Here is a 14,724-nt window from a genome sequence, read left to right on the forward strand (position 1 = left end):
AGAGCTAACACATTCAACTTTCTTCTCACATTCTCCCAATCTCCTCCTTTTTAGCCTCAATCGTACTACATCCACGCACATTCATAACTCAATACCTCATCCCTTTCTATTCCCTGTCTCATTGTCGGAACTAAAAAAACAGAGGAGGGGGTCCCTAGTCCCCTCACAAAACTAAACTTTTTTCTTTTCTTTTATTCTACCCCTGCACAAACTTACTTATGGTGCTACACAAAGACGGAGAGAGAGAGAGAGAGAGAGAGAGAGAGAGAGAGAGAGAGAGAGAGAGAGAGAGAGAGAGAGAGAGAAAGAGAGAGAAAGAGAGAGAGAGAGAGAGAGAGAGAGAGAGAGAGAGAGAGAGAGAGAGAGAGAGAGAGAGAGAGAGAGAGAGAGAGAGAGAGAGAGAGAGAGACATTTCTGTTTTTTTCACCAGATGATGCCCTGAATGTTTATCTTCAAGTTTATAATAAACAAAAACTAGAAAAAAAAATTGCACACCACGGGGTGGGATATAAATATGTAATTGCGCAATCCATGGGATAAGTGTGAAGGAACTATGAAGTTTTGAGTCATCTGCATATGAGTGAACGGGGGATAGGGTGATGGATAAGACATCATAAAAAAGAATTAAGAATAGGGTTGGAGCCAGGACTGATCATTTTGGCACAACAGCATTAATCGATTGAAAATTGAGACAGATCATCTACTTTTACTCTAATCTTTCTGTTGCTGAGATATGAGGAATTCAATAGAACAAAACATGATAAGCCATAGCAAGGGAGTTTGAATGGCATGGAACGGTGCCACACTGTCAAAAGCTTTCGAAATATCAAGGGCTATTCCATGGGTTTCTCTATGTTGTCAGTTGACTGATGGATGGTATCAGTCAAGAGATGGATTATATATACCAACAGTGGATCTTTTGTGGCATAAACCATACTGTCTGTTATGAATTAAGTTGCTGGATTAAAGATGGTTACCTCTGGGTTTATCAATTCTCTCCAACAAGGAAAGTATGTTTTCACCCCTGTTTGTTACCTCAGCCAAGGAGGTTTCGTTTTGCCGTTTTTTTGTTTGTCTGATTATCTGTTAGAAGAATTACTCGGAAAGGTATGAAAGGATTTTGCTGAATATTTTTGGATGGGTAGGGTATGGCCCAAGGAACGTTTCATTAGATTTTTTGGTAGTGATCCAAATAATCATTCGTATCCAGGAACTTTTTTGTTTGTCCATATGCTGTCTCCAGAAGCTCTCAATGAATTTCAATGAAATTTTGTGGAAAGGTGTGCCATGGACCAATAAAGAATTGATTAAATTTGGGGATGGATCCGCATCCGGATCCTGGAATGGCATTGGCGGAGGTAGGCGGTCTTTGAGTTCTTTCTAGTGTGTTTGTTAGTTTGTCTGATAGGACGATTACTTAAAACTAAAAGAGAGATTTCGACCATATTTGGTGGGTAGATAGCCCATTTACTAACCCAGAAAACAAAAAATGAATGGACCAGTATTGTTCTAATGCTGGTATTCCGACCTTTAATGATGTAAACTCTGGCTTCCGATGTTGGTCCGACTTATATCAGTTATCCGTTTGCACCGTGGGATGATTGGTACAATACACTGATTCGTAATGGGCCAATGATGGAAGCCTTAATCGTGTCTTAATCGCGTGGAAGTTAACGGACAGTCAGTGTGCTTGGACATCTCGAAATTATTGGATCTTGAAATACATCTCGAAATTAATGGATGTTGAAACTGACTTTTTCTTCCTTTGAGGGAATGACATTGTAAACATTTGACCTTTAAATGCTTCAGTAAAAAAAAAAAAAAATAGGATTCGAACGTCCTCTGAACGCCTCCTGTACAGTCCACACATCTGACAGCTGATTTAGAGAGTGGAAATTCTCTGCAACATTGATCTCACCCAGGTTACATACATCTATGAATACTGTTACGGAACAGAGAAAACTGTCCTGCAAAGTTCCAGGTTCAAAACAAAAGAGTTAGGTAAAATTACAAGTTAAAGTTTAATGCTCAAACTAACAACAAAACATTCAGGACACATAAGGATAATGTAATGGCAAAAAACAGGTTAAATATATGGTTAACTGCAATAGCCTCTATTAACACGAAATTAGCAAGAGTAAATTTATCTAAGTCAGCCCTGATAAAATGAGAAAACCGGATAATACTCAGTGAATGCAAGATATATTATTACAGATACAAAATATTATTACCACTGGCTGACAATACGATTTACAAAAACTTTACTAAGCCTACAAATCAACACCTTATGCTATACAGTACAAGAACAAAATTTAATAACACTTATACTCAAAATACACAGCTGCTATAGTCTGACAAATCTAAACGTAGGGTTTTGGTGGAGTCACCCCCTCCCTGCACTGTGCCACGTTTCCGAGCTGACCTCTCCATCAGCGATGACCTTGACACTGTTTCCCTCTTGTGATCTCCGTTTTTCTAATACCCCCTATACCCCTGCCACCAACACCCCCTATACCCCTACCCCCAACAACACCCCCATCAACAACACCCGCTATACCTCCACCACCAACACCTCCTATAAATATAGACCCCCACCATCAACACCTGTATAATAATTAGCCGTTGATAATTGCTATACTTTTATTGAGAGCATACATTCTACCCTATTGCTCAAACTCCCTAATCTTACAATCCCATCTGTCTTAATCCTTCCCACTGCCTTCGTTCCTAAATCCCTTAATTGATCTATTTTTAACCTAAGTGTCCCCACACCTTTTAAACCATTTACCTCTCTGTCACTATGCTCCACCATATGTATAGAACTTTCATACTGTATGCTGTACTACTGTATAATGTATAAGAATACCCACTGTTTAGTGGAAATAAAGTTTTATTATTATTATTATTATTATTATTTCTCTCTCTCTCTCTCTCTCTCTCTCTCTCTCTCTCTCTCTCTCTCTCTCTCTCTCTCGCTAGATTTTGTTATGTGTCATCCATGGTTTTTTACTTCCATTTTTATGTATGGATTATAATTTTGACTTTATTTCCGCACCTTGAGGTAAAAGTCACGGCGCGTTTTTTTTATAGAGGGTTCCCCAATAGGCCTAAATCCTGTAGGGGGTTGGTGACCTCCCATAGCGTACACACACACACGTGTCGCGTGAGTGCTGCCACCCCAGGGCTGTTTGATATATTTATTTTAATTATGAAAGCATCGCCTCTTCCCACTTTTATCCCTTCAAATTTTCTTGCAATTATACTTGCTAAATTAATTAGCAATGTTAGAAGTGTTGGGGAAGCAAATAATAATTAGAATATTTTTAGAGCAACACTGCCAAATTTTTATGCCACGTTTCTCTATTATCGTATAATATAGTATGCAGAATACTTTTATTCTTCCTTGCTACATGTCAGCACTTTCATTACATTTATATTAGTATGAGTTATGTTTATGTATCATTCTTACTACACAAACCACAGGCGTTATACATCGTAGGGTTAGGAAACATGGCAATAGTGTAGGGAGGGGGTGACTCCACCCAAACCCTATGTTTAGATTTGTCAGACTATAGATGGCTGGAGACTTCCTGAGCACTCACAATAATAACAACTGTACAGGGGAGGACAGAGATGTAAGCAAAATGAGGAGTAGATCTAAGTGGCAGTTAATGCAGAGACTGAGCTCATTATATAGGGGCCGGCAGAGCTTGATACAACTTGTAAGAAGGACGCGCAAATGAAGCCATAGGGGACAAAGAGTTGACAATCCTGCTCTGAACAACAGAAAGAACGACTTACTCTACTATAAGGGAGGAGGGGAGTGAGGTAGAACACGCTCGTGATCAAACATCCAGCATACTGTACGTTAGAATTACACAAAGGATGATGAAATCATAGGCTATGTAACACCTCCCCACAAAGAAAAAAGACATTTACAAAGGAAATTTCTTATTACTCTAAAACAATCTGTCTAAAGTTTAGATAAGCAATCTGCAATAACATTTTCTTTCCCCTTGACATGTTGTATGTCTAATGAATACCCCTGAAGAAGTAGACTCCATTTTGTCAATCTCTTATTTTTATCTTTAAACTTACTAAGGAATTTCAGTGGGTTATGATCGGTATAAATGACTATGGGGTCAAAACCAGAATACAAATAAAATGAAAAATGCTGTAAACCCAAAATCAAGGCCAAAAGCTCTTTCTCAATAGTTGAGTAGTTCTTTTGAGGTGGAGTGAACTTCTTACTGTAATAAGATACAGGGTGTTCAATACCCTGATCATCCTCTTGCAGCAAAACAGCCCCAGCTCCTGTATCACTTGCATCAACAGCCATCTTAAAAGGCTTAGCAAAATTTGGAGTAGCGAGCACTGGCTGACTTAATAGGATAGCTTTAAGTTTGCTGAAAGAGGATTCACAGTTATCGGTCCAGACAAATTTAACTCCCTTTTTCAGTAGGTCTGTAAGTGGTGATACAAGAATTGAAAAGTTAAGAACAGATCGCCTGTAATAACCTACCATTCCCAAAAATCTTTGTAGCTCTTTCCTACTTTTAGGTCTGGGAAGATCACTTATAACCTGAACCTTAGTTGCTGGTGGTGCAACATGTCCATCACCAATTACGTACCCAAGGTACTGAACTTTAGCTTGACCAAACTCACACTTTGATAAATTAGCTACAAGATTAGCCTGAACCAAACGCTCAAGAAATTTACTGACATGGCATAGGTGATCTTTCCAGTTGTCACTGAAGATTAATACATCATCAATATAAACAACACACCCTGCCAAACCCTCTGTTACAACATTCATGAGCTTCTGAAATGTGGCTGGTGCATTCTTCATACCATATGGCATTACAGAACATGCAAAGTCTTTCCTAGTGTTACAAAACATGAGATCTCCCTAGCACGTTCAGTCATAGGTACTTGCCAGTATCCCTTTAACAAATCAAACTTACTTATGTACCTAGCCTTTCCGATCTTGTCTATGCAATCTTCCACACGAGGGAGAGGGTGTCTGTTTTGGTTATCTGATTAACACGTCTGTAGTCGATGCAAAGCCGCTGTGACCCACCTGGCTTAGGGACTAGAGTGACAGGAGAACTCCACTCGCTCTGACAGGGCTCAATCATCTTGTGGTCCAACAGATAGCCAAGCTCCTTCTGGATGAGAGGAACTTTCACTGGGTTCACACGGTAAGGAGGCAGTTAAATTGGCTTTGCGTCTCCAACATCGACATCATGCATCAACACAGTGGTTATTCCTGGAGTAGCACGGAACACTTGCGGGTACTCCTGCAGTAATGCCGAAAACTCCTGCCTTTCCTCGGGAGCTAGATGAGAAAGCTTAGTCTGGAGATCATTCATGATGTCAGGATTCTTCCCCAAACTATCACTCAGGCTCATGCTGCATGGGAGAACTTCACTTGCAGACTCGGGTGGAACAGCTACAGTGCAGACTGGGTTATTTTCGCCCCGCCTGTGATACAACTTTAGCATGTTGATGTGACAAAGTTGCTTGTTCTTTCTACGATCTGGTGTGGCGATGACATAGTTGACATCACTGAGTTTCTTCTCCACGAAATAAGGACCACTAAACTTGGCTTGAAGAGGTTGCCCATGCACCGGTAGCAGAATCAAAACCTGATCTCCTGGCTGAAAGTGGCGTAACCTGGACTTCTTATCATACCAAGTCTTCATCTTCTCCTGAGCAGCACCTAAATTCTCTCTCGCCAGCTGTAAAGCAGTGGACAGCCGTTCTTTGAATTTCATCACATACTCCAGCAGGTTGACGTCATCTTCCTCCGACAGCCAGCATTCCTTGAGTAGCTTAAGGGGTCCTCTTACTTCATGGCCAAACAGTAGTTCAAAGGGTGAGAAGCCCAGTGATTCATTTGGAGATTCTCTTGCGGCAAGTACAACGAATGGAAGACCTTTATCCCAGTCTTTCTGATGTTCCAAACAGTATTTCTTGAGCATCGATTTGAGTGTTTGATGATATCTCTCCAACACTCCTTGGGTCTGGGGATGGTAAGCTGAAGACGTGATCTGGGTGATGCCCAACTCCTTCAGAGACTGCTTGAAAACGTTTGACATGAAATTACTTCCCCGGTCTGACTGTACCTCCTTGGGCAGACCAAACTTGGTGAAGAACCCTAGCATTTCCTTAACCACGTTCTTTGCTGAGATATTTCTAAGTGGAATGGCTTCAGGATAACGAGTAGCCATATCAATCAGGGTCAACACATAAGAAAATCCTGAAGAAGTCTTAGGAAGAGGGCCCACAATATCCACCAACACACGGGTGAATGGCGCCTCAAAAGGAGGAATGGGAACTAGAGGTGCAACCTTTTCGGTCTGATTACACTTCCCCACAACCTGACAGGTGTGACAAGACTTACAATACCAGGAAACATCCCTGAAGATACCTGGCCAGTAGAAGTGTTTCAAAATGCGTGCCACAGTCTTCCTCACTCCAAGGTGTCCTGCCAAACTGGAATCATGAGCCACTCGAATGATATCCTGCCTACAAACACGAGGGATGACAACTTGATGTACAACCTCCCATTCACAGTCGGCTGATGCTGTTGGGGGTCTCCACTTCCTAATAAGTACTCTTGACTTTATATAATAACAAGTAGAAGCATCAGCTGACTCTTCCTCACTGCAAGCAGAGTTAGCTAGACCTTTCAACTCAGGGTCAGCAACCTGGAACTCAACCAACTCTTGATGAGACAAATTATCAACACTAAGGGGTACTGCCTCATCTGGTGAGTGGTCCAAATTAGCAAGAAAAGTGTCAGCTAGGATAACATAATCATCATCATTATCCTCTAAGTCACCAGTAACTTTAGACTTAGCCCTAGTGACAGCACATGCAGGGAACACATCAGGGACATCACAATCCTGGGTCGCAGCCACTGGCTCACTAGACAACTGAGGAGCTGGACACACTTGACTTCCACCAATATCATTTCCAAGTAAGAAAGTTACACCTGACATTGGGAGTGTCTCAACCAACCCAACCATAACGGAACCATTAACAAAACCAGACTCTAAATTCACTCAGCACAGAGGGACAAAGAAGTAATTATTCCCTACACCTTGTAAGATTACAGTTTCATCAGAGGAATTAACATTAGAGCCTAGAACATTGGTCAGCATAAGGGATTGGCAAGCACCTGTATCACGATATATTTTAACTGATTTCCTGTCATTACTGTCCAGAGGACTTACAAAACCATCAGACAGGAAATTAGCACATGAACTCTTGAGAGTGTCACCCACGTTACTGCTGAAAAGAGGAGCTCCATCATGAGAATTTAATTTACCTTTCAAAGCAGGTTCAGTTAACTCAGTTAAAGAATTCTGGGAACTCTCAAGGGTGGAGACTAGACCAATTGACTGAATATTTAAAGACTCCTTTTTGTTCACATCACGCTGTCTCCTGAAACATTTCTCCGTAGTATGACCAAGCTTACTACAATAAGTACATTTACTTTTCTGAAATCTAGAGGTGAAGCTGGTATTTACTTCCTGAGAAACATCTTTATTCTCTTTCCTGTTACCTGTACTCTGAGTAGAGGCAAAGTACTCTCAGCTTTCCTTTTTTCTTTAGAATATCTCTTGTGAGTGAGAACATATTCATCATATAAAACTGCAGCATCAGACAAATTATCTATTCTTTTCTCATCAAGATATAGGCATGCATCTTTATTAAGACACCTTTTGAAGTCCTCCAGCAAAATCATCTGCTTAAATTTGTCAAAATCAGAATCCACATTCTTAGAATTTAACCACTGCTCTAACAGATCTTCTTTGATTTTTGCATACTCAACATGGGATTGCTTATCTTGCTTATAAGTTGTCCTAAATTTTACTCTGTAGGCTTCAGGAACAAGCTCATAGGCCTTAAGAATCAAGCTCTTAACTACATCATAATTATCAAATTGATCCTGAGGCAAAGATGCATAAGTTACTTGAGCTTCACCGGTGAGAACAGTTTGAAGGAGTACTGGCCAATACTTTTTGGGCCAATTAAAACCTGTAGCTACCCTCTGAAACTACTGAAAATACTTTGTTAAATCAGATTCATTAAAAGGAGGGACAAGTTTAACATTTTTAGCCACATCAAAATCATCAGAGCTAGGTGATCCAGTTCCGCCTTGTTTCATGCGATACTCATGGTCTGCCTGAATCCTAGCAAGTTCAATTTGTGCCTGAGCCTGTACATGTGCCTCCTGAATACGAGCCTGAGATTCAGCTTCCTTAGCATTTGCCTGAAATTCAGCCTCCTGAATACGAGCCTGAGACTCCACCTCCTTAGCCTGAGACTCAGCCTCCTTAGCACGTGCCTGAAACTCAGCCTCCTTAACACGAGCCTCCTGCAGAGCTAGCTGTAACTTAGCTATTTCAATCTGCGTTTGCTCATTTAGAGGAGTTACATTAAACAAGCTTTTATTAATCATGCCAACAATTTGATCTTTAGAATGATGAGAGTGAACTGCAATTCCCAATTGTTGAGCAACAAGCTTAAGTTCATTCTTTGTTCTGTTTTCTACATCACACACTGTTTGCACATTTGACAAAAAATCTTTGGCTTCATCAAGCTTAGTAATAGTAGACATCATAAATAAATCACAGTCACAAAATATCAAGCAATATCCTTATGATAATATCCTGAATATCCTGATAAGAGGTCGCCAAATTTATGTTACAGAACAGAGAAAACTGTCCCACAAAGTTCCAGGTTCAAAACAAAAGAGTTAGGTAAAATTACAAGTTAAAGTTTAATGCTCAAACTAACAATAAAACATTCAGGACTCGTAAGGATAATGTAATGGCAAAAAACAGGTTAAATATATGGTTAACTGCAATAGCCTCTATTAACACGAAATTAGCAAGAGTAAATTTATCTAAGTCAGGCCTGATAAAATGAGAAAATCGGATAATACTCAGTGAATGCAAGATATATTATTACAGATACAAAATATTATTACCACTGGCTGACAATATGAATTACAAAAACTTTTTCTAGGCCTACGAATCAACACCTTATGCTATACAGTACAAGAACAAAATGTAATAACACTAATACTCAAATTACACAGTTGCTAGATGGCTGGAGACTTCCTGAGCACTCACAATAATAACAACTGTACAGGGGAGGACAGAGATGTGAGCAAAATGAGGAGTAGATCTAAGTGGCAATTAATGCAGAGACTGAGCTCAATATATAGGGGCATGCAGAGCTTGATACAACTTGTAAGAAGGAAGCGCAAATGAAGCCATAGGGGACAAAGAGTTGACAATCCTGCTCTGAACAACAGAAAGAACGACTTACTCTACTATAAGGGAGGAGGGGGGAGTGAGGTAGAACACGCTCGTGATCAAACATGCAGCATACTGTTCGTTAGAATTACATAAAGGATGATGAAATGATAGGCTATGTAACAATACACACTATGTTGCCAGCTTAGTATCGCCTTATTTCCCGATTTGCTGCCAAGTGGTGAATTGTCTGAAATGAAACAAATTAAATTAACTGTCAGATGTGGGGTTCGAACCTGTGCATGTTACGACTGAGCCACGGACGATTTCTATATTCGACCGTGCAACTCTGACCATTTTATAGACCCAGTTGAATATATTTTGTGTTTATACCAACGCCCCTTTAATATTAATATTATCACTTCTCATCTAGTAAGGTGAAGAACAAGTTCAGTTCTATAAAAACATTACCAAAAATAAGACTTTTGTTTTATAACATGACAGTTGCCTGAGGAAAACTCCCGTCTATATTGAATTTTTTATAGTTTATCAAATATATTTCAATTATCCTATATATGAAAATGATCTGTGATGGATGATGTATATCACTCAGCTGTTAGCTGCTTGATTGGCTTGATCAGCAATACACAGACTGGGCCAACATTTTATTACAATTCTTGACCCAGTTTTCGAAAAAAATTGTATTGATATATCCGTTCAATACATTTTTTACATAAATAGGGTTATTATATATTATACATACATACATATATACATACATAAATATATATATATATATATATATATATATATATATATATATATATATATATATATATATATATATATATATATATATATATATATATCATTCAGCATCATATCCGGACCTCCTTTCCCACCCTAGGGCAGGGTGAGGAGTAGCAATTATCTAGACAGCCCCAATATGCCCAGTCCAGTGGGCCACACTTCCATTCACTCATCATTCAAGCCCTCAGAATCCTGGCTCTATCGGATACGCCAAAAACATTCACTACGTTCTGTAGCTTCACATAAAAGTATCCTATTGAGTTAGTCTGGACGCTGCCACGTTGAAAAGGGGTGCCAAATCTCTGATCATGCACTTCTCACAATATTCATCCAGCCAGCTCGATTTCTTGTTAGTTCCCTAGCCTCACCGACTTCCAAACCTCTCTTCCTCACACACATCTACCATATCTCTCCACCTTCTTCTTGGCCTACCTCGCCTCCTCCCGCCTTCATATTCGCTCAGGTATATCTTTTCCACCACTCTATTGTTAGCTATTCTCTCCACATGACCATACCATCTCATTACACTCTCTTCGATTCTGGTGTCCACCGACTTCCTCACTCCACATCTTTCACGAATCACATTATTTCGTATCCTGTGCACCCTCTGTACTCCACATACACTCCTCAGCAGTCCCATTTCCATAGCTGTTACTCGTGACTTTTCATTTTCACGCCACACCATAGTCTCACACCCATACGTTAAAGTTGGCACTAACACACTTTCATGTAAGCCTCGTGCAGCTGCAACACTCAAGCCTCTGTCTGTTATCAAGACCTTCATTGCACCAGCTACTCTTCTTCCTTGTGTCACTGTACTTTCAACTTCTTTTGCACATTTTCCTCTATTTTCTATCACTGTACCCATGTTTTTGAACTTTCTCACCAGTTCCAGACTCTCTGCATTCACTGTAACATCGCACTGGGAGTTACCCTCCCTCTCAATAACCATCACTTTACTCTTTTCTGCATTTACTCTAAAGGGATGACGCTCACATACATCAGCAAAAATCTGCACTAGCCTACCAAGTTCTTGTCCGGTACTTGCAAGCAGTACTGCATCATCAGCATCCAACAAATTTGAGATATTCCATCACCATTCATTATCAACTCCATCCCTCTCTCCATTACTCTTGTTTTTACTTCTCTCATCCTCATCACCCCAATCCATACATATATATATATATATATATATATATATATATATATATATATATATATATATATATATATATAATGTTGAACAGCCAGGGGATCATCACACAACCTTGTCACACACCCACACTGATCGTGAACCATTCATTTAGATGCCCATTAACCCTTACACATGCTTCACTACCATCATAAAAACTCTTGACAGCACCTAGCAGCTTACCATCTATACCATACATGCGCAAAACTTTCCACAATCCTTCTCTGTCCACTTTGTCATATGCTTTTTCGAGATCCATGAAGGCCATAAACACCATGGTCCTTCTTACAAGCCTTCTCTGCTATCTGTCTCGCTGCAAATATTTGATCCACACATCCTCAGCCAGTCCTAAAGCCACCCTGTTCATCAATCACTAGGACTGATTATATCTGTCTTAATTTATAACAATTCTTCCATATACCTTCCCTACCATACTCAATAAACTTATGTCACGATAGATTTTACATTCAATTCACTCACCTTTATTTTTGTACTGGGGTACAATCGCAGCCCTTTTCCACTCTGCAGGCACAGTTTCACTCATCCATGCCTTCTTACATATCTCCAACAAGCAATTCATTCCACTCTCTCCACTACACTTAAGCATCTCTGCATACACCTCATCAACCCAAGATGCTTTTCCATTTTTCAGCCACTTCAAAGCACTCTTCACCTGTGCGAGTGTCACGTCTCCTGGTACTGCATTCCTTCTCTGCACGCCCCCCAAACCAGTCGTTTACAGCCGCTCTACTCTCCCTATTCCCATTCATCATGCTTTCAAAATATTTTCACCTGCTCCTTACTTCATCCCCATGGGTTAATAATCTACCATCTACATTCTTCACACCATCACATTTCTTTCCGCTTTCACTTCTACATTTCCGCACCTCTTTCCAGAATAACTTCCTATTTTCAGAGAAGTTCACATTTATTTTTCTTCCTAGATCATCACTTACCTCCTTCTTTTTCCTTTTCACAAGTCTCTTGACTTGCTTCTTGCTCTCAGTATATTCATTTCTTATATCATCTGAAACCACTTTAGCCACTTCTTCCTCTTTTCCTCCACCACTCTCTTAACCTCCTTATCCCACCATGCTGTATCTTTATTCTTTGTTTTTACTCTCGCCACACCACACACCGCTTTAGCATTCCTAACTAAGCAACCTGTATATGCATTCCACATGCTGTCCAGATCCATTTCATTTCAATTCACTGATTCTAACTCTTCCTCTACTTTGGTCCTGTAATCATCTTCCATTTCTTTGATCCTCAGCTTCAAGTTTCAGTCTTTCTCCCTGACTGCTCCTCTCTCTCCTGATCCACCTCACTCCTCTCAGCTTGATCTTGCATACCACAATCATATGATCTCACAGACCTCCACATCGTCCTCTCACGGTCCTCGTATCAGCAACTTTTCTCATCACCGACCTCTCTACCAGCACGTATCAATCAGGCTTCTTTCAACACGATTCCCGTTCCCTCTATACCATGTATATTTATGCGCATCATTGTGTTTGAAATACGAGTTACAAATACACAACCTCGTCTCCTAACACATATCCTTTAGTCGCTTCCCATATCATTTTCTCCTGGTACTCCATAACAACCCATTATGTCATCCTCAGGACAAGTGCCTACTTTTCCATTCATATCCCCCATTACGATCACTTTATAGCTCCTGGGCATTTCTTCCACTACTTCACCAGCTCATCCCAAAACCTGTCTTTCTCTGTCTCTCTCTCTCTCACTCCTGTCCTCACCCAGTGCATATGCTGCATTCATCGTCACTTTCACGTGCTCAAATTTGAATTTGATGTACATACACCTCGAGCTGACACATTTGTAGTCTCTCATTCCACTCTGCCACACCTCATTCATCAACAAAGCAACTCCTTCCTTGCATCTTCCTAGCCCATTCATTCCCAATCTTACACATTTCACACCCTCCCAGTCCTTCACTTTACACCCTTTCATCTTCATTTCACACAATGCCATCACGGCATATCTTGCACTCTTGAACACATTCACCACTTCCTCCCTCTAGCTTTCCTCATTCACACTTCTCACATTCCACATGGCGATGCGAATCTGCCCATTTGGTTGGGACCCTGGGCAGGTATTGGGCCCTCCGAGGCTCTATGAAACGACTCCCATGATTAAATGATTTTGGGTAGGGGAATCTGCGGGACACTTAACCCTGCTGGGTTACCACCCAGCATAGGAAATGGTTTCCTGGGTACAGGAAACCATTTGGCTTGTCACTCAGTGTAAAGATCATATGGCATCTCTACACTGAGTGAGTGGATGATGGGTGCCCCCATTCACAACATTATATATATATATATATATATATATATATAGAGCCAACGGCCATGCCACGTTGAGTACACCGCTTCCCGTCCGATCAGCGAAGTTAAGCAACGTTGGGTCTGGTTACATATATATATATATATATATATGTATATATAGCCAACGGCCATGCCACGTTGAGTACACCGCTTCCCGTCTGATGAGCGAAGTTAAGCAACGTTGGGTCTGGTTAGTACTTGGATGGGTGACCGCCTGGGAACACCAGCTGCTGTTGGCATCCCTACGTGTCAAGTGGGGTTGGTGGAGGATTAGTGCCCCTCCCTGTAAAACAATTAACTCTAAGCCGTTGGTCACCCCGTCTGGGATACATGGCGTCTGGCAATGAATGAATTATATATATATATAAGTGTGTATGTATGTGTGTGTGCGTGTCTAACTATCTATTGCCAGACGCCTTAATCCCCTAAGGCGTGCCCACAAACATTATTGCCTCCATGTCGCCCTATTCCCTGCCATTTCACTGCCATGCTCCCAGCTTATACCCACGTCTCTCATATTCCTCTCCAGTCCATCCCTCCATCTCATCCTTGGCCTCCCCCTCTCTCTCACCCCCTCTCCCTCCCTCCATCTTACTCACATACACTCTCATCGTCAGTCTCTCACTCTCCATCCTCTCCACATGGCCAAACCACCTCAATGTGCAGCTCAGAACGCTTCCTATAACATCCACATCCACACCACAACGCTTCTTTACATCCTCATTTGTCAGTCTCTCCATGTGACTCCACAGACTCCACTAAAATAACTCACTTCTACTGCTCACTCTTGACTTCTATCTCTTCAATATGGTCCAAGCTTCACTTTCATACGATAAAGTTGGTATCACAATACTGTCATGTACTAACTTTTTCACTTCCATGCTCACTTCCCTGTTTCTTATATATATATATATATATATATATATATATATATATATATATCTCTCTATATATATATATTTATATATATATATATATATATATATATATATATATAACCATTACTGCCAGGAATCGGTCCAATGTATGGTTGCCATTTCACCACAGTGTCGAGAAACAAGCTTTATTTATATACAAGCCCAACACAAGTTTTACATCA

The 14,724-nt window shown here is 40.5% G+C and overlaps 1 non-coding gene across 1 annotated transcript; it reads left to right on the plus strand.

Annotated features, from left to right (window-relative positions):
• Positions 1 to 13,745: 13,745 nt before the first annotated feature.
• Positions 13,746 to 13,864, plus strand: LOC145401856 (5S ribosomal RNA). Its single transcript, XR_013897695.1, has one exon. It is a non-coding gene; the product is annotated as a 5S ribosomal RNA (ribosomal RNA).
• Positions 13,865 to 14,724: the final 860 nt, after the last annotated feature.

The sequence above is a fragment of the Coenobita brevimanus genome, chromosome 56, assembly GCF_032717465.1.
Source record: "Coenobita brevimanus isolate Jiangsu-jjx chromosome 56, ASM3271746v2, whole genome shotgun sequence".
Taxonomy (NCBI): Eukaryota; Metazoa; Arthropoda; class Malacostraca; order Decapoda; family Coenobitidae; genus Coenobita; species Coenobita brevimanus.